Source organism: Astatotilapia calliptera, chromosome 16, assembly GCF_964374335.1.
Source record: "Astatotilapia calliptera chromosome 16, fAstCal68.1, whole genome shotgun sequence".
Classification (NCBI taxonomy): Eukaryota; Metazoa; Chordata; class Actinopteri; order Cichliformes; family Cichlidae; genus Astatotilapia; species Astatotilapia calliptera.
Window position 1 is genome coordinate 32,630,054 of NC_137437.1, and position 25,777 is coordinate 32,655,830.

General features: G+C 39.9%; 1 protein-coding gene across 10 annotated transcripts in view; it reads right to left on the minus strand.

Annotated features, from left to right (window-relative positions):
* The window catches only part of pcbp3 (poly(rC) binding protein 3), an 84,488-nt gene extending 68,526 nt beyond the window's left edge, over positions 1 to 15,962 (minus strand). For all 10 annotated transcript variants that reach the window (XM_026145923.2, XM_026145922.2, XM_026145921.2 and 7 more), the window contains exon 1: positions 15,616 to 15,962. The gene's annotated coding sequence lies outside the window, so the exon portion shown is untranslated. The remainder of the gene's footprint in view (positions 1 to 15,615) is intronic.
* Between the last annotated feature and the right edge of the window lie 9,815 nt (positions 15,963 to 25,777).

The window sequence follows — 25,777 nt, forward strand, 5'->3', positions numbered from 1 at the left end:
ACCTTCGATTTTTGAAAATGTAAAACATTCATACCAGCATTGATCACATATTTTACTAATTGCATATCAAATTGCACAAGGTGTGCAGGATTGTTGTGACCAACCATTGCCCTGACTCAAAAGGTTAGCATCATAAGTCATCATCGTACATTCCAACAATCCATATAACAAAAGATTCCAAAGTTAAAAGGTAAAACAGTATATAAATCATATAGGCAGATAAAAATGTGTTTACATATTTTATCCAAAGTATATCAAAAAATGTCTTAATAAGCTGCACTACCTTATTTGAGGTGCCCCTGTATATTTAGCAATTATTATAGGGGATGAAAGTACTCCTGGTGACCCATAAATAAAGACTCAGTGAAGTAAAATTGACTTTTGACCCCCTGTGGTGTTCTGACCCTGCAGCTGAGAACCCTGTTGCTAAATGGTCGCTAGAATCAGATACAAGTCTGTTTGATCCAACCACATTAATGAGGTCACTGGCTAACAAGACCTTTTGATGGCACTTGGAACTCTGAGGAAAACACAAATTAATGGAGCCAGACATCAAATGTAAAAATCATCCAGTCTTATTTCTGTTTTTTGTACCAGTGAGCTGATGTTACAAGTTTGGATGTGCAGATTTGCAGTGATTAAAATACTGTAGTTGTCCTATTTGTGGTCTAGGGAGATTTCAATATGTGACTGCCCCTGTGCTTATACACATCTCAATATCCTTTGCAGCCTAGTGTAGACCAATTCTGTACTGCTGAAAGAGGCAGTCATGTGTGTGCTAATAATGTGTGTTTATATCTGGAATAAAAACAATTCTATTTATATTGTACCACTGAGAACTAAGTTTTAGAATCCTTTGATACCGGTGCAAATGCTAAATGCTAAGTTCAATCAAATGCCCATTAGGGATAAAAAAACAAAACAGGACAAATCTAAAGTTGTTGAGGGCCATACGTTTTACAAAACCTAATACAAAAAAGCAACAATATTGTCAACTTAATAAATGACAAGCAATTAAAAAAAACAAAAAAAACAACAACAAACACACATACATAATTGCAATAATTTGAGAAAATGTTGCACAGGGATATAAAATTGTCTTAAAATTACAGTTAAAAAAAAAAAAAAAAAATTGAGCCAGACAGGTCATTTGAAAACCGAGGGATCCTGATGTCAAACCATAGCTACCTTAGATTTGACACTTTGAAACAGACAGGAGTGCCTTGGAGGATTTAAAGCTTCAAATGTTTCACACAGGGTCCACATTTCTACCATGTTGTTTAGGACAAGCGCTAGAAGAGCTCTAAACTGATCAGTAAAACCAATAACACACCTCGATGCTGCATTTTGAACTACCATTTCATTTATTCCAGAAAGTTAGAAATGGCACATCAGTTCAATTCTGGTCATTAATCTTATTAAAACGAAGGACTGGACAACTTTTCTAAGGTCAGGTTCAAAGTTTAGTGCTAGATCTAATTCTGTCGGTGTGTATGAATAAAACAAGGCAATTTTGAATTTCAAGGTATTAGGTTAAAGAAAATTTTGTTATATCCAACTGTCAGCATCATTAAGACAAGCAGTAAAGCCTTTAGGGTTGTGTATATGTCCTCTTTATATTATGGGTGTGCTATCTGTGCAAGCAAGGCAGGCACTGCTTGCCCAGTAAAGTCTAAACATACACAACAATCACAACATATCAAACACATCAATCTCTCTCCTTGCATTTCCAAATGATGGTATCTCCATTAAAGGAACTCATATTGTTTGTTTGCATCAGTCTTGTAAATTAGTGACATGTGACTGTATTTGGCTATTGATTCTAGAAGGTTGAGCACCAGTCGCTGAATCTATAATTGATGCAATTTTCCTGTACATGGCCCCTCCTGTGTCCCACTCACAAGCATTTTTTTTTAGCTGTGCAACATGATTAAACCTGTGAAAAGCCTTCAGAAAGAGAGAGAAAATTTGGGTCATGAATGACAGCACGAAGGAGTATAGAAAGGTGCAAGATGCAGGCGACTGCACAAAAAAGACAAGCAGCACAAAATCATGAAATGGTGTGTTTGGCTCATTGGTGTGTTAAACAGGCACTGACTGTGCTTGTCTTTCCGTTTGTGTGTCAGGGGAATATCCTGTGTTGTTAAGCAGCATTTGACATCCTCACACCTTCATCACAGAGCCTTCCCTTAATATCGAGATGGCACCAAAGCTCTTTGATGTCCCAGTATGTAACCACTTAATCCCAAAGAGGGAGGGAGGAAATTTATGTTTCTGAACTTGTACACACAAAGACAAGTAGTTTTATAGTGGTAGCTTGGGATTTCACACTGATAATTTAAAAAAGTTTACAGAGAAATTACAGAGTGTGTGCTTGTCATTGCATGGGCTATCAATGACGTCACACAGCTCCGTTTTACAGGACGACAAAAGCAAATTAGCCAGTGGATCAAGTTTTGTTAAATCTGGGCGCACGGAGATCACACCCTGCTGTTTAAATAATCTGCTTCCGCTTTGGATTTCCCTGCAGGGAAGAAGACTGTAGCTCCACTCATATCAAGCTGTGCAAAATTTAAAAAGAACATCAAGAGGATGTTCTTATAGTTTTTGTGCCAGATTTGGCGTCACAATGTCAACCAACAGAGAGGTAAATGTAGTAGAAGAGCTGTGTCTGTTAGTTAAAGAAAAGCTGACTGAAGCATTAAGACAGTGAACGACAAGTCTCCCTTATTGCCGCTGTTATTATGTGCCGTGCTAAAACAGATGCCGTGTGTCTCAAAGAGCATTGTGAAATGTCATGTCTCTTCTGTCATGAGGTGACATAGCAAACGGGAGATTAGAGGATGAGTTAGTGAGCATAGAAGAAAGCAAAGAGAACAAGGCAGGAGAGGGAGTGCTGGTTCAGTGTATGAGTAGTTGCAGTTTCAGTATTCCATTGAATGAATAATAGAGGAAGAAGGGAGGGTTAAGAGCATTTCCTCTTAATGTGGAAAGAAGGGAAAGACAGAAGGGAAAGCATCTACACTAAGGCATGTATGTTTGTTAGGTTTTGCAGGAGTTACTGCACACTTAAAGCATTATTTCAGAGCAACAAAGCATTCAAATGTCAACCCTGATCGTACATGATTGAATTCTTAAATGTGTCTCCTGGAGGATGTCTGGAATTTTTACTGATTAATGAATTAGGTTGTACACGTAGAGAGGTGGAAAATCGCGGCCTTGGCTAATAAGATTTGAAGCTTTCCTCTTTCAGACCTACCCCTATTTCATCATTCCTCCTCTTCCCATCAAACCCACTAGCTAAGATGCTGAGTATACGCCAGTGGCAGCAACCCGGAGAACAGTTTTTCAAGCTCCTGAAGCGGTCTTGCTTCCTTTTTTTTTTTCTTTCTTTCTTTTTCCCCCCTCTGCTTAAGCTCACTTGGCTGAGTTCTCGCTGACTTAGCAGCTTCTTCTGCGGATGCTTCTGGAGCTGCACACAGAAGTGTGTATGTGTGTTTTTATATATATATATATACACCTATGTATTAAAAAAGAATAAATAAAGACAGCATTGGGAAAAAGTGTGTCAGGGAAACGGAAAACACTGCTATACCATTATTTTCCCCTTGCAGGTCAAGGATAAGAGACAAACATGAAACACCATGCTCAATCATCTTTATGTTAGTGTTGTTTCTGAGTCCTAGGTCTCTGAATTATACTTGTATTACTTTTCTATGTGGTTTTAATTTTATCAGCAATACTCTTACTCTAGTTGATTTTACTCGATTTTGACAGTTGTCCTATATTTAATCTTATTTTAAATGTTGTTGATAGCACACCTACAATACACTTTGTAATGGCTGTTAAAAGTAGTATGCGAATAGGATGCCACACACACTCACACACCATTTTATTAACTATTAGTTCTATTGAAATGCTTGTTGATGCACTCAGGCTTCAGACTCCTAAACTCTAAATGGTCGGTGTCCAAGGATTTTCTTCTTTCTTTTTCTTGTATGTGTAAGACTTCAAACAGGGAGGATATTTAGTGTGATTTAAACTGTTATTTATGATCCTGTGTATACTACATCATTACCTGAGAGTGACTTGTTAATAAGACCCCTGCTGTTTATAATTAAGTTTTAAGCAATTAGCTTTTTTTTTCTTATTAATTAATTTTTTTCAATGCTGTGCCACCTCAGGTTAATGATTCAATGTTAACAGTATGTCGAACATAACACTGTCGAATCCCCCCTTCAGCTCCCTGACCACTTACTCTGAGGGGTGGAGCTTCAGCTGGGTGCAGACAAAGTGCATGCTACAAGATTTCCGTCCACTGAAGCGAGAATTTGCAGAATCAGGGAGTCCAATATTTAGACAGTCTTACCAACTTCCAACAAGTTTGCTTGGAGAAATGCTTCCTTGCTTTAAAAAGCTTTAGATGAAGCATCTCTGGTAATTCCAGTCTACAGTGTAGCAGTCAAGTGCATTCTCAGCCTTCACAACAAATAAATAAGACGGGAAAAGTTGACTGTCTGAGCCATGGACGCCAATCCGAATGACAGTCTCTTCTGCAGCAGTCTCCCTTAAAGTGTTATGCTCAAACAAGTACCCAGTTGAGCCCATTTAGTTCATATTTGCCTCTTTAGAAACAGGCAAAAACATCTGCCTGCCACTGTCACTATGGGGGAAAATATGAATTGCATATTTGCTGTGAGAGGGGCTTGAAATGAAAATAGCCACTCAGTCAATGTCTCTCTTATTTTTGTCCTTCAAACTCACACGTTGAGAAAATCTAGTGTAACCACTGAACAAATCATGCTGCAGTTTATTTTGTACTCCATCCTAGTTTTGGTTTTAGCTTCCAACAGTTATGAAAACAAGATATGCAAAGATTACATGTCTTGTCTTGTGCTATAAAACAAATGCATCCCATTTTTATACAGTGATGTGCCTTTGCCCCTTGCATAAAACCCAGAGTCACCTAGCACCTAGGCCAGCTGGAGCTGAGATGACTGAAAGACTGTATCTGTAGGGGAGTGTGTGGAAGAATCATTAATGGTTGCCTGCTGCTACTTTTGTCTCTGGATTGCAGAGGGTCACACTAGGAATATACCCAGCATGTGCCTTTGACGTTGCCTTTGCGTTACAATTAGTTTCATCTTTCAAGTCACACCAAGAGTGTGTTAGAAGTGGAGCGTTAATTCTCCACTTGGTCTTTTATTTTGAAATTGGTCTTGATTCTCTGTGCTGTTCTCGTGTCTGACTTCCTGCCTCTTCATCTGCTCTGGGCAGCTTCTGTAAAAAAAAAAAAAAACCCCAAAAAAACCCACCCCAAACTATTTTGATCAGCTTGAGAGGATGTGTCAGATCCTCATTATTCCTGGGTGGTGGAGATTGAGCAGTTAAAGTTGATTTCTATTTCCCATCATTGTCCTTTACCACCTAAGTTTCTCTTTCACCCCCACCCCCCATCTGCCACCCTGAGGTGGGACAGGTGTCAAAAATACTCCATAATAAAGGCCATCCCTTTTTTCTCATTTATTTATTTTTCTTTCATTAGAATTTTATTTAAAGTTCAGGAAAATATCCTATAAGTTGAGAAGCAACAACATAATGAAATTTGTTTAATAATAATCAAGATTACTAATACAAAAAAAAAAAAAATCAAAGATTATTAATCAGCAGCTCTGCTACCCAGGATTTATGCACAGCTCTTGAAGTTGTTTTTTTACACCTGTACAAGTCCACGACATCGGCTGAATCACTGGCCTCCACAGTGTCTGTTCAGGCCTCGGCCTCCAGCTGGGGCCAATCTGTTGGTCAGGTGTGGCTCAGCGGTAGCAGCCATGGCCTTGCCAGCAAGCTGAGAGTGCACACAGCACAAATACAGAAAGGAACACTGCTTACACTGCAGTGCAACACACAGGATAAAATCCACACTGTATTCTGGTGGCAATTCATTGTTCTTCAAATGTTTCTTTTTAATCTTGAAGGGCATCTAAATAGAAACAGGAACATTATTCTCTGAGTTGACAGAAATCAGAGTGTTTCCCATCACTGTAACTGAACTGGGGCAGTGATGTGGAAAGTACAATTCATCTACAAAAACAAAACAGAAATGATCAAAGACGTACATTGGACGACTGATCTTTTTTGTTTTTAACTGATGTCTTAACCTCACAATGTTGCCATAGACAAGCTCTGATAATGTGTTAAACCCCACAGGAGAAACACTCGAGCCTGGCTCCTGTTAGCCAGTTGCACATAAAAAGTAGTGAGCGGACCCAACATTGGCTGGATTATGTCTAAATAAAGCCTTGCACTGTATGAATCACTGTGTCACTGATCCCCTCTGCTTCCCAGACAACAGGTTTGCCTTCTGCAAGCTGTCACTGGCTTTCCACTCTTTCAACTGAAGAATAAAAGAGAGGAGAAACCGAGACTGTGTGAGGGAGAGAGGGGAGTTGACGTTCATCAGTCGAGTGCCGTGGCTTAGCCTAAGAGGCTTGAATAATCAGTATGTTAAGCTGTCAGGGTGTGCGCTCGCACCTACCACACGCTTACTAACTCCTGGGTGCTTTTTAATCAAGCAAAAATGCTGAGAGGCAGTGGCGAGTGCCAGGAGCCCAGGCTAAGAGATGAGCTTTAGAATATCTGTTACACTTTCTCCTGACATTACCAGACGTGCATTTTCACTGTAAGCTGCAGACACGTCTGTTTTTTTCTTTCCTTTTTTCTTTAAAGAGGACACAGTCATTTTCTCCAGTCCTTTACTCCATGTGAGTCATCATATTCAGTGTAGCTGCCTTGTAGCGCGATTCATGTGTGCGTTCTACAAATGGCTTTCACATTTACTGTGAATGAAGGCAATCTGTGTAGTTTCTAGTCTATTGTTCTCATTTTTTTCATGACCTACTGCACTACAGGAGACCCTGGTGCAGAGCGCAGTTACAGCATTGCTCAACTGTGACAGTCTAATTTAGATTATGAACCCAGACGTTATCTACTGCCTTGGATTGGACAAAATCAAAGGGCAACTGTGGAAAAACTAAAATACACCCTTACTGCCACAGGAAATAAGGGGGTGGGTAGAATGTAGGTGATGCTTGGGCTTGATTAATTGATCATCAACACGTGTGAGCACCTTCATAAAAGCTCAAGTTTTGGCAATTGTGTGTTAACACAATGGCAAGGTCTTAAAGGTAAAGGTCTTAAAGAAGCAATTGTTGCTTCCAGAACAGTTGTAAAGCCATTTCCAAACAATTTGAGGTCCGTCATTCTACAGTGAGAAAGGTTCTTCACAAGTTGAAAACATTAAAGATGGCAATTTCACCCCAAGATGTGAAATGCTCAGGGAAATTTTAAAAAAGGCTGAGGGCTACATCTCCGACTCTATGGGCCTCAGCTAGCATGTTAAATGTTAAACTTATTGACTGTACAATTAGAAACAGACTGAACAAGTATCCCTTGTTTGGAAGGAAGCCTCTCGTCTCTACAAAAGAATATGGCAGCACTGTTTAGGTTTTAGCAGCTGCATCTAAACGATCACAGGACTTTTGGAGCATTATCCTTTGGACAGACAAGAACAAAGTAGAGATGTTTGGCCATAATGCACAGAGGTACATTTGGAGAAAGCCAAACATAGCATATCAGCTCACAGACCCATCAGGAACATATTCTGTTAAATCTGTTCCTCTTGGGCAGAAACGCATAACAAATCTAAGGTATGTATACGTTTTCTGCCCACAACATGCTACCTAAGCATTAAAGAAAATTCCTAACATGTCTACTTGGATTGGAAACCACCTTTCCTCTCAAATGGCCAATACAAACACAGACTTGTGTTGTGTAATTCAGGAAGTTCAGACACATAATTTCAGCTTTTAGTTGATGTTAGCTTCGATGTCTGAATGCTTTGTTTCTGCGGTTCACTGACAGTCCAGTGTGCAGCAACTAATTTAGACCTGAACGCTGTATAAGAGCTCTTGAGCTGTGTGACAAACTGTTATTGCATAGCACAAACCATGAAGAATAATAGTGCTGTTGTGGCAAGACCATTTATAAGATCGAGACTTTAGCTTTGCAGAGCAGTGACTAACATACAACTATGTTGGCCACTGTTTGATCAGTTTCGTGCCTTTTGGAAAAGTATCTTTAAAAAAGCTAAATTATATACAACATATTTTTATGTTGCAGGGATAAAAAAAATGTATATAATAAATATATATATATATATATATATATATATATATATATATATATATATATATATATATATATAAATAAAAAAACGTGTGTGTGCATAATACTGATTATGTTGTTTCTTATAGCAAACAACAGAATGTTTAGTGTCTTGCTTGCTTCTGACACATTTCAGACTTGGATGAAGCAAGAAATGGCAGACTGCAAGCCAGCTGCTCATTCAGAAGAACAGTGAGGGGTTGGGGTTACACAAACTTTTTAACCAACCATTGATTATTTATTTCCATCCATCCATATTCTTAACTGCCTATCTTACTTATTGGTGCCTGAAGGGCTGGATTCTATTCCAGCTGGCATAGTGTGACTCATAGGAAGAGTTTTGACAATTTTCTTTGTCAAAAGTGGATAAAATCTGACTGATTTGAAAAGCTGTAAGACTGTTAATTGTAGAGGAGTTTTGAAAAATTTAGGATCTTAGAGTCTTTACACTAATTTATTATAGAGTTGGGTAAAAAGACTGCAATTCATCATTTAGTCTGTGCTGTTTAGGTCATTAGAAGAACAATTATGATAATAATAATAATGATACTAGTAGATGAATAAATAGTAGCTTAATTAAATTCACACACAATGACCTAGGTGCATACCATATAGCAGTGAGGTGAATTTTGAGGTCAAACGCCAAAAATAAAATTAATAGCACCGGTTTTGGGCTGTTGTCATGAGGCTGATGATTCTCTGGAGGGTGGGGCAGGAGTGGTTGGAAATTCTGAGTCAGTGGGTGGGTGTGTGGATTTAAAAAAGTCCTCTGAATAATTGATTGTTACATGTGAGAGACACCAATAAGGTATGCACAGTGTTCCTCTGTCACAATCTGGGTCACAGTATGTGACTGCATCAGCAGGTGTAAACTGTCGATGTTGAAATGGTGAGAGCAGCTGATATTGGTATGACATGGATGGAATTACAGGAAAATTGGACACTCAATTTCTTCTTTAGCACTACTCAAACTCTATCAATCTTATATTCCATTGTGCTTGTTTCTTCCAGGTCATTTTTTTTAAATTTCCCGTGAGAAATCTTAATATCAGTGTTCCCATGGGCAATTGGAATATTTAATTCATTTGAAGCTGTCACAGCTTTGCTGTTGTTTTAACTGAGAAAACAATAAATCTGCATAGAAGTGCTTGTTCTTTTAAATAGAAAAGTAATGAGTAACTGCACTCGTATTCAAAGCATAAAATGGACCTTTCAACACATGTCAGACACGGTAATAAATGAACACAGTGGAGCTCTAATCTAATTAAGAAAAAACCTAAAAACAGAGGAGCACAAGGCTAATTTTGACACAACCCTCCACTCTGGGTTTGTGCATAGCTCTTTAATCACTACAGTCCGCTTTACTCCAAGCCAACAATAATATTTTCTTGTCACTTCACCACTGCCCGTATTAGCGAGTATAAAAATAGTACACGGGGCAGAGGGGTTGCCTATTTATGACCATACTTCACCACCCATAGCGATGCAAGGAAAGCAGCGGGGAAGGCTAAAGCTCTGTTCCTGCCTCACCTTTTGCTTCTTAACCCTCAGCAGCCTCTTCCATTTCGCCCCCTCCCTACTCTCCATCCTCCCTGATTGATCTCAAAAACCTTCGCTAGCTTAAATTACATCAGCCAGTGGCTTTTGCGCGGAGACAGAACGGCCCTCGGGTTTCATAGATCATAATTCTCTCCAATAGCTTCAACTTTTAAGAGATGCCATGTTCAATTTCAGCAGTGCCTCACACCCATCCATTGCTTTGAATTATGACACCTGATAGATTGTTTAAGTTTATGGCCCAGCTCAGTGACAGAGAAATGCTTACAAATCAACTGGTCTAAAGGCAGGAGTGAAATGTAAAAAAACAGACGGTGGCCTCAGGAGTGCCCACTGGTTTGTTTGCACAGTTCCTATGCAAGTGTTTTATCAACTACCCAGGGTATAATTTCTCTAAATGCCCATTGGTTGCTGTACCGCTTGATGCTCTCAACCACTCGAGCTAGAATGAAAAAATATATATACTTTCATGTTTTGGTATGGCTATACCTAATAGCATCTGACCAACTGCTAATTTGAATTAAGTGCAAGGGTCTTTTCAATGTGGTTGAAGTTGTTTTATTCATTTTTAGTTGTCTGATGTATGAAAGTACTGTAATGTATCTTAAAAAATATGGCATGCCTAAGCACAGCTGCCTCAAAGAGCCTGTTAAGTTCTGACTGCCTCAGTCGCTGTTTTTTGCTCCCAACATCATCAACAGTGATGAATGGTAGCTTAGAAATGTATTCCACTAATCACTGATATCAACAAAGAACTGATTTCAGTATTTTGCTAATGGTAACGTTGGCAAGGAAGCAAGCTAGCTAAAGTTAGCCATCTAGCAGCTTCACTAAGTATCACAGAGTTTTTGCAACACCCTATAATTATGGCGGGTACACCCCAAATTAAAGGTGTATTGGTTAATTATACAGTATGGAAAATGGTTTTAAATTTTCTGTCCTGCTCATGTGAGTGGCATTGATGCACAGTGGCTTTAAATGTTTGTGACACCAAGACCATTAGTTGTTCATTACAAAATGTCGTTTTTTTTCCTGTAAACATGCAACACAGGTGACTAGATGATTGGTTTGGTTTGTCTAATAGTGTGACTGTAGTAGTGAAGCACATTTTAATTTCATTTTCATTACTGTTGCTCAAACCACATGAACCTCGTCTGCTGTACTTGGAGTCAGTTGGTTTGTATAATACATGGAAAATTAACCTTTTTTCAAATTAAATTTTGGGTTCCTCCAATTATGAAAACAAGATAATTGAAATAGCTGCCACAAATTGTTTCATGATAATTTCCTTGTGTGTTCTATAAAACCGACACCCCCATTCCTTTTACAACAGTACCCATTCCTAAAAGTCCAAAATCACTCCCACCAGCCTGCGTCAGGCTCAGTTCAGTCTGCACTGAATGATTGACTGTTGAGTCACAGTTGCAGGAAATCATGGTTCCAGGAAATCCATTGTTAAAAGAATATATACAGTAAATGCAACGTGTTCTTAAAGTTAATGAGCACCCCTGTTAAATATCATGATCATTTTTGCCGTAGATGAGCAGCTTTAGGCTTTTTTTATTGTAGGTCATCTGATTTGGTATATGTACCAGTTTGACAGTTGATTTAGGAGAACTAAACCACTTTGGCTTCAGTCCATACGTACACACCAGGTTTGTGTTGGCAAGAGAAAAATTTAAAGACACACTTGTATTTATATGTATGCCAAATATCATGTGCAGAGTATGGACATGGCATTATACCTGCAGCTATTTTATATTTTTATTTTATTTCATTTTATTTTTCTGTGTCATCATTCCACAAACACCTAGGTTCCCTCCACTGCTAGAAGAAATTCTACGATTTTCTAGGAATTTTCTGGATTATTTGTTTGTTTTTTTTACCCAGTTTTTTTAAATTTACCTACACATTGAATTTATTATTTACGGAACGCTTCATTAAAATACCAAACAAACAACCAAGAACCCTGATGATTTTTCTGGGTTTTTTTTTTTTGGTTTTTAATAGTGTGGATTTATCCTGAAAGTGTAGTTTACAGAACAAGACCTTAATCTTATGCTATTAGATGATTGAATGTAAACAGCATGCCACATGTGTACACATTTTAATCCTTAAGGCTGTCATTTTATGGTGTTAAATCACATCCACAAAAAGGGAGGGTTCAGGGTTTGAGAGGTGGGGTTGAAATGCCACTTGAAAAGCAAAGATGAAGTAAAAATGACTTTCCATGTTATTCATATGCTGTAATCAATCTTTATTATGGAAATATATACACTAGTCCTCAGTTAGTTTATCATTTATTGGCTCAAAGGGAAGAACTCCACAGTGTAAAGACAGGAATTCTTTGTCAGGCCTTTTGTTCGTGTCCGTTTGCTCTCCTTTACTGCATGACAGCATCCAGTGAGTGTCACAGGTCTTTTTCACACTGAGCCAGTCCCCACACAGGCAGCTCCCACCACACTGTGCACTGGGCCAGGCCAGTGGGAGATCCGGAATGGCTCAAAAGGGCCAAGCCACAAAGGGCCAGCTGCTTGCATTGCATTGGCTTTACATAGGAGGAAGTACTGGATACATGTGATGCATCTTTTTCCAGTGCAGTTATTAGATTTGGAAAATTAGGGGAAATGAACAAGCTCTATTAACACATTTTGCACCCCTTTAATAGATCTCTGCTCAGCTTTAATCAGTCTTTATTTTGTAAAAACAATTCCTGCCTGTTCACATTTCATTTGCTGCTCTTTCAGCACTTCATTTGTGTGTTTTGCTCAAGTCAAACCTCCACAAACACCTAGTGCCCTAAACTGACAGCTGTGGCATTCTGTGAAGTGAAGGTATAAAACTGCCATGACACGGTGAGCAACACTCGTTGTCTGCATTAAATACACGCAGCTCAGCTTAAGCATAAAGTGGTGGCTTATAAAGCCACGCAAGTGCGCAAGCAGGCGTGTGCAAACACATCACAGGGGTTCATAAATATCTCATTCTTCTAGGGATGTTGCATATGCATTCTTATGAGAGCTTACGGTGCAAGAGCGCAGTAAGTGCATTAAATATAGCTGCACGGGAGCTCCTGGGCTCATGAGAGAGTTGTGTCCATAAGAAGGAAAACAAGGCCACTTTTATTTCATGTACCTATAGTCCTTTTAGGTTTGCTTTGAGGTGTATGTTTTTTACTTACAGTAGAATTACTGTCTGAATTCATGAATATAAGTTGTGATTCACTAAATGCAGCTGACTATTTGATGAAAACGGTGCATTCACAATGATGGCGTTTACTGGTCAGACCTACATCTTTTATTCCAACTTTTGCCATTTTGTTTAATTTCCGTTTAGGCCGTCGTCTTTTTTTCAGATGCTCCTTTGAGCAGTCACCACAGCCTCCCTGTCACCCTGTCCCTTGCATCCTCTTGTGTCTTTCATTTAATTGTCTGTCAATGATTTGGAAAACAATAAATCACTTTTTTTTGCTGCTATACTCTTTTGCTGGTTTTGCACCCCTTTCCTTTACAGAGGTCTGTTTTTTAAGCCTCTCTAAATCTCCAAACTCACTAAGAATTGTCTTTATCTTTATATAGAAGAGAAGCTTTTGTCAGTGGGATTCATCTAACCGACGTCAGGTAGCGTCTGTAGGTGACCCCGTGGAAGCATTAACGTCTGCACCTGCAAGGGTCTGCCATCAACTCCACTTTATGGTGCTCAACTGAGGTATTGGTTGATTGTCAGCGTGGCCTTTTGGTATGGTGCAGGTATCCTCAGGCGCATGAATCTGCTGCTACCTGAGCCCATAATTGCCTCTGTCATTGCCACCTGGAGATGTCCCACAGTAGAGGATGCGGGGCAGCAGTTTGCCCTAGCGATGTCAAAAGCACCCGCTAGCCTGGTCCCAACTCGGTACTGGATGACCATGTCCCCACCCCCACCATAGCGTTTTTTTGCCCCCATAATGTCTTTAGGAATGTCTCCATATAAAAGGCACATTTTAAGTTTAATAAATGGATGTTTATCAAGTTAAGGACTAATTGAGTTAATCAAGATTACACTTATTGATTAGAACTTTCACCATAGTAGCTCTACAACATTATTAAGCCTAAGATTTCGTTACTGAATAACAATTAATTGTTTGGATTAATGAAAGACAGAAGAGAGTCAGCATCTTGGCCACAGCCAGCTGAGCTTCTGCTGTGCACTGGTGCAAACACACACCAGCACGTTCCTTCATTCTTAATTTACACTTCCTAATAAACTAACAGCCTGACACTTGAAGAAATGAGTATGAGCATGCAGTCGGCAGCATCATAAATCCTCTCTACACTGACATATTTGTAGTCAAAAACACCGTAAAGATGCCAAATCAAAGTACTGCTCACAGTTACAGATTTCTGTGTTTTCTTTCTGTTCTTGTTTGTCACTAACGATGCTGCTCTCCCCTGAGGCGGCCCTATTGGGACGACTGACGCTCCCACAAGGCTTTGTCACAGATGCTCTTTTTGTCTAAATTAGAAAATGATTATCACAGAGAGAAAGGTCAAACTGTCTGCAAGACACAATGAGCTCTTTTTAAGTTAAAAGTCACAGGCAGGCTTAGTATGATTGCATTATGGAAATATAATGTGAATATACATGCAAATGATGGTGTTTTTAACTTCTCACATAGGAAAATGTGAACATGTAAATAAACTATGCAAAGTTGAAAGTGGTGTGTAAGAAACGGGCATTTTTAATTGCCGTGTTGCATTTAGCAGAGAGATTGATAATAAAAATCGTTTCAGCTCTTCACACCTGTAACTCTGCATATAAGAGGAGGTTTTTCGGTGGAGTGAAAACACAAGTTAAATTAGTATTATGCATTCTACCTGCGCCTCAAAAACCACCCTCAAAACCCCACATGGGAAGCAGCAGCTGATGTTGTTGTAAGGTCCAATTTTCAGAAATGATTGAGTGGCTTTAAAATCTCTTGGCTGGCAGTATTGATGTCTAAAGCACTTTAGCTGTATCTCTGTCTCAGTCACAAATACACACACACACACAGACATATACACACTCCACTTCCCCTTCCTGGTGAAGTACAGGATGTGCGGCTCAAGAACTAAGCAGTTTTTTCTCCTCCTCTGCTGTTGCCAGGAATGCTTTATGGGCCATGTTAATATTGGACTTCTCTGGGTAGAAAGATTACTTGATTCAATCAAGCAAGTCGCTGCCTTGTAAAGTCATTACACTTTGTGCAATGTCATGTGTTCTGGAGCCAGCGGACGGACCCATGTTCTGCTAGGAAGTGGCCTAGCGAAAGCATGTGTGCCTTGCACGTCAGCAGCTATAAATAGCCATCACCAACTAACATAAACACTTTTCAGAAATCAATTAGAGATGCCTTTTCCGCTACCAAAATACAGCATGCTGTCCTTGTCAATTTGTGCTCCGGGGCAGACTTCAAAATAAAAGAAAAAAAGAAAAGACTTCTCAGTGAATTTGCACGTGGTTAAAGCTGGAGGGTATGAGATTGCAAAAGACAAAAGGGGAGGAGATGCAGCGATTGCAGGGTAGAGAAGGAGGAGGAAGTTGATATCAAAGCAGAATATCAGTGCAAGAACAAAAATATGGTGACCTCACTGATAGCATCTCCGTGTCACTTTTCTAAGGGGAAAGAAGTGCTGCAGGGAAAACTTGTAATATGCGTATAGATAAGGCAAAGAAGACAGAAAAAGGTGAGAAGAGAACAGAAAAGAGCGGCAGTTTTAGAGGTGCTTTAGGTGAGTGAAGAAGAAAAAGAAGAGGAGAGGGCAGCAAGTACTTTTTCCAGCTCAGTGCAGACTGAGAAAAGCAGACTCTTACCTGCTCAGAGGTTGTGGCTGGTGGGACGGAGAAGTGAGGAGAGTCAAAGGGTCCCGGGGTGGTCTGGGTGGTAGGGGGTCTCGGTCCGGCTCGAAGCGGGGCTGGAGGGTGGTCCAGGAGAGGGGAGGAAGGATGGAGTGACAGGGAGCAGGGAGACGGGGAGGCTAAAGGGGGGAGAATAAACGCCGCTTGCCTCTCCCTCCCTTTCTCTCTCTCTCTTTATCTCTTTTCTCCTTCCAACATACACACACACACAAACACACACGCGCTCGGAGGCAGACTCCAAAAGCCCGAGTCACTCAGATAATAGATAGAGAAAGAGTCTTTACATTTACAAGCTCTGCCACAGGGGGAGGATGGGGTGAGCTCCCCTCCCACTCTCCTCCAGGCAGCCAATGGCAGGTGGCAGAGAGGTGTCCAGCCAGCCAATGAAAGCAGAGGCAGACGGTGCCTTACCCCAGCCAATAAGTGCAGTAGCTCATATCCAGTTGGAATAATTACAATATGGAAGGAGTCATGAAAGGCTTCCCTTCTGAAGGACAGAACAGGCGTCACACTCCTGCCACAGAGTGTGATTTAGGGCTGCCACAGACATTAGAGTGATTAGATTCTGGGCCAATCATCCCAGCACCATACCACTGCTGCTTGACAGTAAAAACTAAAGAGGGTTCTAGTTCACTGGAGTTTGAGAATTAGTCATTCACACACACAAAAAAGCATAAGCACTCATGTGTTTATATTCACAGGCTGTCACATGCAAACCTTATGAATTGTCATGTGTCACGCTCTGTACCTTTAACGCTGAACATCTACAGGCTCGTCAACTATGAGCGGAGAATAAGAACCGAGTGTGAAATTTCATCAGGCACCTTTGCTCTCACGCTCACTGAGGACCATACCTCACTTCCACAAGTCTTATTTTATTTCCTCCCTCTCAATCGATGGCTCCGGCAGGCAGCGGGCATAATAAATGATCAATGGTGAGCGGTCAGGTTGAGGAATGAGAGGCACATGACCAATTCAGGAAACAAAGGAAACACCAGTTATACTATTACATCAAAAAAACAGAAAAGTGGTTGTTCTTTTAGTCAGCACATTTTGATGACTTGCTGAAAAGTAGATTTTTTTTTTTTTTTAAGAATTCTCAAGGGCCGCCAGCTGTGGAGGATGCAGGGTTTGAAACGGCGCTATGAAACCCAGCACTTTCCTCACTTGGTTCACAATTAACAATACCCTGATATCCTTTTGAAAAAAGAACATTCCTCAAGGAAAATGATACTCCCATTTTCTTAACTGCTGTTCTGAGTTCTGCTACAGTCTATCCCAGCATCCATTGGATAAGAAGTGAGTATAGAGTGGAGAGACCGGCAGTTGATCAGACAGACGCCTTAAATCACACTCGCACCGTGTAAATGTTTCCAGTAACCAAACGTGTGCATGCCTGTCATGACGAACAGCCCACAACTTTCTAGCACAAAGGAAAACATAGGGATGATACGTGAAATAGAAACATGAATAGTGATAAATAAACCCATAAATACCATAAATGATCTGCATAGCTACTGGGTCTGAAAAGTGAACCTGCATTCTTTCTCCTAGCCAGCAGGAGGCAAATTCTTTGGTTGCCAAAATACTTACACTGTGTTCCTTTAGTAAATTTTAGATCCACAGGCTGATATTATATTAGATGTTTGAATATTTATCTGTATCAGCTTTTAGAAGAGTTGGTAAATGCAAAATGTAAAGGTAAAGAAGAGATGGGAGAAACACCCTTCAGCCATGAAGTGTTGACATTGTGTAGTAGCCACAAACGCAACAACTAGTTGGTCAGAGTGTAGTCAGGTGGAGCGTAAGCACATAAATAATTAACTGCACATAAAAAATGTTAGGAAAATGCTGAAATATCAGAAAATTAGATTTTTAAATCACCAAATATTGTTATAGGTCTAAAAGTCCTATATTGGTTGGGCTCGAGTAATTTCTGCTGAAAATTAGTCAGAAAATAAGAGTATCTATGATATTCTCATTGGCTGTCTTGTCTTTCATCATATTTGATTCCAAAACAACACGATGCGCACAAAAGCTTTAGGCTTATAAAGTGTCCTCACAAACCAGTGGCTGAGAGCATGGTGGATAAACCAGTTTTCATACATATATATGGAATTACTGATTATTTTCATCACACTAAACTGAAATTGCGGAACTCAACTCAGAGAACCTCTTTATGAGACTTGCACAACAATGAGATGGTAATTTGGACCATTCCTTCATTCTCTTCATCAGTATTTTTGGGATGTCTTGATTCAGTGGTTCTTTTTAGGTCATATGACAAGATCTCAGGCAAAATCCTTCTGGAAGAAAGTTGTGCTGGAGCTGTATGATTCAACTTTCCTTTAATATGGAGAAATTTGGTGAAACTGCTGAAGATTTGACTGCTTGTCCTGTAAAATTCCTTCAGCCACATTTTAAGTAAGATTCCAGTCTGTCTCATAAACACCCTTATCTTCTTTTGGTGTTGTTCCTGGTGAAAACTATTTGCATACTGTTTAAAGATCCACATCAGAGTCGCCTTTAGTAGAAATTTTTGTTATTTATAGGTCAAAGCTGCCCAGTCCCCGAGGCAGTGAAGCAGCCGCAAACCAGAAGTTGATTTCCGTTTGTTCTCCTGAAAAGCTGGCTTTGGTTCACGCTTTATTTACAGTTACCAACCGGTGCTGTCTTTGTATCTCCTTTCCAAAGCACATTAATGCCTGGGGCACGGTTTACCCTAGGTTTCCATGCGTAGAATTAATCAGTGATCTTATATGTTGCAATGTGTATGTATTTTTAGATGGTACCCTGACCTTGTGCATGCATATTCCCCTCCGGGAGAAGGTAAATTACGAATACATTTACAAAACACACTCTCAGTCCAATTAGCATAATTGTTCAAAAACAGTGGCGACCAGATAAAGTTGATAAATTAGACGTGCTTTGGGCCAGTTTACCCACCATGTTCTCAGTATTAGAGCGGCTAAGTGTGTGATCAAAGTGCCATGAAAGAAAGTGCAGTCAGATATGGCAAAGAACAAGTTGCATTTTTCTATTGTGTAGTGTTCTTTTACATTATTGCTACTATTTTAAATAATTGTAATTTAAACACACATGACATTTTGATCAATTTCAGTTCAAGCTGATATTTTGTCAGGTGTGAAGTGAGTTTTGCATTTTCTTCTTTCTAACCGCGGGAAATGGGGACTTGGTGTTAATACCAATGTTTGCAATGTGTTTTGTGCCTTTTGCAATTTTGCAAAAAGATAATAATTACTTATGAGAAGAAAAGTTAAGAAACGTTGCACCTTTTTTCCATTGGAAAATTTCATCCTGTAAGCTGTCGTGCTTGGAAGATGGAAGCTCGCTGAAAGAACAATGAACAAAGCATGATTATTAAAGGCACACTGATTGTTAGAAATAATACCACCTGAGTTTGCCTTACTCCAGGATTAAGCAGCTGGTGAGTGCAGTTAGTGCAGTGATCTTTCACAAAAGTGCCAGCAACTTGTTCGTGTTTGGAAAAGGCCAACAAGATTCAGACAAGCCATCTCAGTGCACACAAATCTTTTCATGCTCTGGGTTTTTTGGTACCTTTTATTTAATTTTCTTCAGCTCTGTGAGCATGACTGAAGCTGTTCACCAATCACCAGACGCCAATCTGCTTCCTGTGCAACGATCCACCCCTGTGGAGAACCACCATGGTGCTCAGTTTCACCTTCAGGGATGGTTCCTGTGAGGAATAGCTCAATAATTACTCAAGCATTGTTTTTAATTGATTCTTACGTGGCTGAAATTTCTTTTCCTCCTCTGTTTTAGTCGTTCCTTTTTGTGTTCCATTTCTTATATAAAAGTTATGTTTTCATCCTTTTTTTAAAATGTCTGAAACGTAACTCACTTAAATGCCTGGGCTTTGTCTTTGTGGTTTTTCCAAATGTTAAAATGCGTCATGTAAAAAAAGAAAAATGTTATTTGGTTAATCATGACCTTCACCTCACTGTTCTTTCATTTATTTTTTTAAACACATGATTTGATAAATCAAGTATTTTTCTTTTTTAGTATTTTGAGATCAACACTTTTGCATTTGTAGCAAATGGCGTGCTCCAAGGCTGATTTTGTCTTTTTTTTTTCTCCTGAGGACGGGGGGTCATCATGGACCAATCTGAGTTTTACACCACTTGTAGATATATTTGGAAATCTATTTAAATCCCTTGGCAAGCTCTTGGATACTCTCAACCTTTTTTCTGAAGGCCTTACAGAGCTCTTTAGCTCTTAGCATGATGATGCCACACACTAAAGGAAAGAGAAGAGCAGACGCTAAATGCCAGACTTTTTAACTCATGAATACCTCTATAAAGAAGCATTATTCAAATGGCTCTCATTCAGTTATCTTTGGCCGCAACATGACATCCTGGAAAATGTGTTTGCATCCTATCCAGGTCTGCAAGAAAAGGTATGCAAACATATTGCTCCTAATCTTAGAGGAATACGTGTGCATCACTTTAAAAAGTTCTCATTGATGGTCTTAGACTGCAGGTTGTAGGTCATTTCTTTGCTCTGTAGGATCAATCTTTGGTTACACAAACCAGTTCTCCAGTTGCTGCAGGTTCTAGTTACACTTACCTATGCAGTGCATCTCCAGAGAAGGAGAAGTACTACTATTACCAACTTCAGTCACACCCAGTGGATTTAGAGTCTGTCTGTCTGACTGTGGTGTGAGTAACTAGTGAGACTGCTGCATTTTGGATCACTGCATTACCAACCTAGCCAGAGAGCCACAGATGGTTAGCGGAGAACCAGCTGCTTCTTATTTTTGCAGTCAGGCTGAACGTCTTAGGTACTAGTTACCTGGTCCTCTTTCAGCTCTGCAGCCTCAGTGAGACACTGGAGTTGGATTATGTCCACAGGACGGGAAGCACACTGGAGAGACAGCTGAATGGTTTAGAGCAGGGGTGCCCAATCCCGGTCCTCGAGAGCTACCGTCCTGCAGCTTTTAGATGCATCCTTGTTCCCACACACCTGAATCAAATGAATGGCTTGTTATCAGGCCTTTGCCAAACATGATGGCATGCTGTAGAGATCAAACCATTTGATTCAGCTGTGTTGGAGTAGGGATGCATCTAAAAGCTGCAGGACGGTAGCTCTCGAGGACCGGGATTGGGCACCCCTGGTTTAGAGGATCTCCACAGAATTAATCTAGTCAGATGGTAGGGAAACCTGGGGAGGGAAGGGTTGGAGCTGGTGGTCAGCAGTGACTGAACTTTCAAAAATAAGAGCATGACTCCACACCATTTCTGTGGGGTTAGGTTTGCAGCTGATTAAATTTCCCATAGGTGATAATATGAGTGTGAATTGTTGTATGTCTCTCTCTGGTATCCCTGGAATAGACTGGTGAAACCTGAATTGGATAAGCAGGAGAAGATGGATGGAGATGCCACTAGTTAATTGATTGATTGGGTCTGTGTCATTCTTTCATTTATTTAAAATAAATAAATAAATAAACTCTGTTTGGACAGACAATTTCCCAGTGGTTATGTTGTTAGCTTTTCACTTGGTTTTAGATTTTGTATATCCTTCAGAGGGTTTTGGAGGACATGTAAAGAAGAGCATCAAATCTGAATGACTCGGACACCTGAATAACCCTTTCAACTGTAATTAGTTGACAAATTTATCACTACACCTTTAATAGTGTTGCTGCAAAGCATTTAATTAGACTCGGAGAGGTCACCGAACTGTCATTGGGGTCAACCTGGTACGATTACTGTTTTGTAAGATTAATGGAACTATATTTGGATAACACGAGTCAGTGACTTACTTTATAAAAAATGATCCAAGCTCTTTGGAGAATTGGAGAAAAGGCATCACCAGGGTCAGACTCTGTGCATGTCTAGGGGCTGCAGGTTTCCAGTAGCACTGAAAATCAGTGGGGGCTGTCAATGCACTCACAAGTGCATTATAGTTTGTTTATACTGTATGTGCACAGCAAAAACATGACATCAAACACTCAGTTTAGTGGTGAATGAAACCCCAGAGTTTAACTTTCTCTGAAATGAATTCAAACAGGGATAGACTTTCTTAAAATAGTAATAATAATAATCATCTGTGTTGGCCTTTTGCTTGTGAAATGGCCGTTAGGCTTGGATATAAATGCATAAGTGTGTATCTGAAAAAAATAACCTCACGGTTATTTATCCCATCGACTGGGTTTTTTTCCACTCCTTTCATGACCACGACTATCCCTGTTAACAGCACATCCTGTAAAGGATCTCATGTATGGATGAATGTCTCTGAACATATACAATCAGTTTGGAACCATACTGAAATCTATAGCAGTGACAGAGCAGAAGGGTTATGGACAGAGGCAACATTGTCATTTACAGTGGCATAGTTCTTCAGAATAGGCCTGAAACGAAGCCTGTGTGTGTGTGTGTGTGTGTGTGTGTGTGTGTGTGTGTGTGTGTGTGTGTGTGTGTGTGTGTGTGTGTGAGAGCGTGAGAGGAAGAGACATAAAAAATTCATTAGAAGATGGAAAGAGATGTCACATCGAATATGTACCCAGCTGCACCGACGACCACGGGCAGTGAGCTGTGTAAGGTTGGCGTGGTAGCAGCGAACACGGCGCTGCAGACCTGACCTGAGTGAATTCTAAATTATGCCATCACGGAAGTACAAAATTGGAAGCTTGATAAACCGAGCAAAATGTTTATTTTTATCTATAGTAGCTACACCATCGTTTATTTAAAGGAGGAAGTCTGAAAAGCTTTACGGCTCTTCGGAAATTAACAAAGAGTAATTATATTATCCGTGAGCTGCTACAGTTTGGCTGAGAGTTTTTGGCATGAGCTGAAGTCTTCTCTTCCCTCGCTGCTGCCAAGCGACATTTTCATTTAGAGGAAAGAAAAAGGAAAACATAAAAAATGCATTAAAGCAAGAGCACGGGCACAAATTGCATTAATTAAAATGCATCAACTCAATATAGGCAATCACTAATAAAAAGTCAGTACAAGGCAGTGTGACATATCAATCTGCTTTGCTTAAAAAACATCCAGGCTGTTGAGACTGATTGATTGATGGGCCCTACTTTGATGCTGAACTATACTTCCTAGTGACAAAAGTCATCAGAGCAACATACCTGGATCAGTGTAAAAGACAGCAAAGGTATGATGATGTGGTCAAAGCCTTCATCTCCACAATGCCAGGAATATCCACTGGAGATAACATCATCCTCATCAAATATTTAAAGACGAGATGTAAAAAAAAAAAAAATAGACTTAAATGCCAGAAGATTCACAAGGGGATTTAAAGACAGGAAGAGTGTTACTCATTATCTATCTAAATGTCAGTGAGATGTGAAAGCCTCATAGAACGCTTTAAGTACTGAGATGCAACACAAATGTAACGTCACATCTCCTTATTACCCTTTAAATATGTTGATCGAGAATGCATTAAAACTAATAAAAGTAAAGTCACACATTTACTGATAGTGTATAAGTACAATAGTCTTTTTATACATATTTATTTCCTGTGTGCTGCTGAGGTTGTTACACCACCAAACAAAGGCATCTCTTCTCTGAGAACACACTGGAAGAAACTAAGTGGCTATGGCACCGCGCTGTTTAGATATTGTTAGATTTGGGTTAAAGTGACAGTGAGTCACCGCCAATGGATAAACACCACCCAGAGATCTGACAACTGTGGCTTTTCGCTTCCTCCGCCAATGTAATTAAGTCCCCCAATATCTGGTTGTCACCTTGTTGTATCATTACTGTTGCTGGATCATTTCACTGTACTTACTTATTACTTAGTGCCCACTAAATATAGCTGTCCTCAGGCAGCTGGTGTGATAGCACATTGCAGCTGTGGGTTATTACATCCTAACCACCCCCTCCCACTCTAACCTTACTTAGACTTCAATAATATGCCACTCTGTGAGTTTTGTTGGGGGGTTTTTTTCCTCAAGATTTACTCTGTCAAGGACATTGTGGACAGGAGTTATGATGCTAGTTTATTTTTCTTTCATCTGGGGACACTGCTGTGACACTGAGCCCCCCAGTCAATTAATATAAGCCTTATAGCACTCTTAAAGCTTCAATGCTTAAGATTTGATGGAATTGAGTGGGAAGTTGCTGCATTTACTGATTATTTTTAGGATATCCCTAACATCTTATTATGGGGTGGGCGAATGGATAAGTTTGGGCCTTGATTCTTCAATGACACGCTGTGACAGATGATGCCTTCCAGCTCCTACTATTTAATCCTGACTTCTGTGAGAGTTTCTAAAAAATATAAAACTTGACAGAAACTGACCCCAAAGTTTGTGCAATGCACACTGGCTTGTCTGTCCAAAAAACTGTCTTGTTTTGTGTGAATCACCACAGGAAGTGATTCACTATAACACATTTATCAGTCTGAAAATGTAGCCGATACCAAAGTGTTGCTAAAGTACATAGTGATGAGCTCAGAGAACTGAGCCCAACGCCTGCAGTAGTTCAGTAAATGATGCATAGCTTCTTTCTTTAATTAAATGGAGGTCTTTCAGTTAACTGTTAGTTTAGTTGCTGGTAGTTGGTTTAAGGCAGGGGTGGGGGAATGCCAGGCCTCAAGGGTCGATGTCCTGCAGGTTTTAGATGTGTCCTTGATCCAATACAGATGATTTAAATGGCTAACTTAACATGTCTTGAAGTACTCCAGAGACCTGGTAATGAACTAATCATTTGATTCAGGTGTGTTGACCCAGGATGAGATCTAAAACCTGCAGGACATCGGCCCTTGAGGCCTGGAGTCCTTGGAAGTTACATGGAACACTATTGTGTTCCATGTAACTTCAGGCTGTGTGTGTGTGCGCGTGCATGTATGTATGTATTGGTTGCATTAGGAGATTTGACTGGGCAACACAGTGTCAATAATGATAATGAGCAAATGGCCTGTTGCCATCACTTGCACGGCTAGTGCGTGGTGGCTATTCAATCGACCCATCGGCTCAAAAGTGTATTGGGTACCTGTGTATAGAACTTTGAAGAGTTCGGATGTGTTATCTGAGTCTGTTAAGCTCATTAAACAAGTTGCTGTAGGGTTTCCAGGATCTCGTGCATAAATATGCACACCACATTAAATATGTTTGAGGCAAACCCACCATCTTCACTGCAGGTTTTTATCATGACATGTAAGGAAAGATTTTGACAAATAACTGTTTCTTGAAATTTGGTGCGTGACTTTGACAGCATCAAATGTAGTAGCTTACTTTTGGAAATCTTTGTGGTCCTAGGCAGGAGAGCTCTAGTTCTAAGCCAGTGCTTTTGTCAAGGGCACTTTGAAGGAGAATTAATCCCTAACCTATCGTTCCTAGAGATGACCTGTACACAGCAGTGAGAAGACATGCTGCCCATATGTTTTAGCCGAATCTTTTACTTTTGCCATGCCACGTGATCTAGGTTTGTAGGTGTTTTACCTTAAACTTCTCATTTTAAAGTAACTACCAATTTAGGTCAACTCTGAGTAATTTGAATAATCTTCTTAATCAAATATTATCTTTAACACCTCCTAACTTTGAGGAAGAGCTTTAAGAGAATTTCATAAGCCATCACAAATGACTGGTGACCTACTTCAGTCCTTTAAAATCTCCCTTTCTCATAAAACTACAGCCAATGTCTCCATGACTGAGTGGCAGTTTTATTTGGAAACAAGTCAGGCTTGTCATGCTGAAGCAAGTTTGTACCACCAGTGCTTGAGCTGGTTAAGACCAGTCTGTGGTATTAGTATTAGTCTTAGTATTGCAGTACACCCACACTAGCCACTTTAAGTATAGCTTGTTACCTACTTTCACTGCCTGAATTTTTCAAGGCACAGACTTTAGTCCATACTGACATGACAACATCACACAGTTCCAGCAGATACATACATCCTTGATGTGACTCTTCCTTTTCATCACATCCCAAAGGTACTCTATTATCTTGAGATCTAGTGACTATGGAGGACATTTGAGTACAAAGAAGAAGCTGTTCAAGAAACCACTTTGAGATGATTGGAGTTTTGGGACATGACATCAGAAGTTAGGGACATTCTAGCCATAAAAAGATGGAAATAATCAGCAACAATACTAAAGTATGCTGTGCTATAATTCTCAGTTAGGGTA